The sequence below is a fragment of the Otolemur garnettii genome, unplaced genomic scaffold (genome assembly GCF_000181295.1).
Source record: "Otolemur garnettii isolate 467f Iridium unplaced genomic scaffold, OtoGar3 scaffold00039, whole genome shotgun sequence".
Classification (NCBI taxonomy): Eukaryota; Metazoa; Chordata; class Mammalia; order Primates; family Galagidae; genus Otolemur; species Otolemur garnettii.
Genome location: NW_003852434.1, coordinates 6,217,155 through 6,218,809, shown reverse-complemented (window position 1 = coordinate 6,218,809; position 1,655 = coordinate 6,217,155). Strand labels below are relative to the sequence as shown.

The following is a 1,655-nucleotide window of genomic DNA, read 5'->3' as shown; positions in this document are numbered from 1 at the left end:
CTCTCGGTTCTTGCGCACAACCTCAAAGAAAAGAGAATCCAACAACAAAGTCCAAAGCCCACAGTGAAACCTAACAACTCAATGCCTTTGAGTGGGTAGATGTTTTTTTCTAGCATTTTTTTCAAATGTGTGTTTTCTATTGCCCTTATGCTTTTGCCAAGATTCCCTGCGTCTCCTGTATGTGTCAGGCAATTCTGGAGGATAATCGAAGGGGTATGATGCTCTAAGTTAGTGTGTGGAACAGAATGACTGGGAGGGCCCAGGGGATCTTCTTGTTCTATTCTCATGGTGGTGGGTTGGGCTTCAGGAAGAGCAGGTGACTTACGGTCTCCAGTCATCATAGTCATGGTCTGGTCGGCCGGTGAAGGCATTTGAAGGGAGCCTTTATTGGTTGCTGCAGGAAGGAGGGTGGGGAGGGCTGGCACAGGTGTAGGTATTTGACTATCTATAGGTTGGTTATACAGTCATGGAGGGGTTTTTAAAGGCCTTTGTAAACATTTCTATTTATTTATTGCCATATGTTTATCTAAAATACACATGTGTTCAGATACATAACTCTTGGACAACTTCATTTTAACACATTATTAAATTTCTCTAAATAATAGAGTTCTTATGAATCTAAAGGAGCTTTAGCCACTTTTATAAAAAGACTTATGGGAATGGTGGTTATTAATATTTTTAGGTTAGGAATAGTTGATAGTTTTGTACCTTTTTTTAAAAGACAAAATCATCATAGGCTAGGTGCTGTGGTTCACATCTGTAACCATAGCACTCTGGGAGGCTGAGGCAGGTAGATTGCTTGAGCTCAGGAGTTCAAGACCAGGCTGAGCAAGAGTGAGATCCCATCTCTAAAAATAGCTGGTGATTGTGGTAGGTTCCTGTATTCACAACTATTTGGGAGGCTAAGGCAAGAGGATTGCTTGAACCCAAGAGTTTGGAGTGCTGTGAGCTGTGATGCCATGACACACTACTGAGGGTGACAAGGTGATACTCTGTCTAAAAAAAAAAAAAAAAGAAAAGAAAAGAAAAAAATCATCATGTAGGATGATAAACCACATGTATGTGTATCAAACAAACACAGTGTTGTGTATAATTTCAAGGCATTGTGGACTCCCTCCTATAGAAGGACCCTCTTATTAACAACCCTCAAGAGATGCCCAGTCTTTTTCTGGATATATAATAATCATTATGTTTATGTGGAAAAGCACTTTCATCTATTATACTGTATTTTACCTTCCTGTAATCTAATGCGGTTAGGACCAAGGAAGCAGAGGTTCGGGCAGCCAACCCTCCTGCTGCCGTAACAGAACACCACAGACTGGGTAATTTATTTATTTATTTATTTATTTTTTGAGACAGAGTCTCAAGCTGTCACCCTGGGTAAGATGCGTGGTGTCATAGCTCACAGCAATTTCCAATTCTTGGGCTCAAGAGATCCTCTTGCTTCAGTTTTTCAATTTTCAGTAGAGGTGGGGTCCTAATTTGCTTAGGCTGGTCTCCAACTCGTGAGCTCAAGCAATCTACCCACCTCGACCTCCCAGAGTGTTAGGGTTACAGGCCTGAGCCACTGCACCCTGGCCAGACTGGATCATTTATAATGAACAGAAATTTGTTGGCTCATAGCTTGGGAAGCAAGGAAATTCAATATTAAGGTG

General features: G+C 41.4%; 1 protein-coding gene across 1 annotated transcript in view; it reads left to right on the top strand.

Moving 5' to 3' along the window:
* GPAT3 (glycerol-3-phosphate acyltransferase 3) overlaps nucleotides 1-1,655 on the top strand; it is a 57,603-nt gene that overhangs the window by 43,356 nt on the left and 12,592 nt on the right. The gene's annotated exons all lie outside the window — the stretch shown is intronic.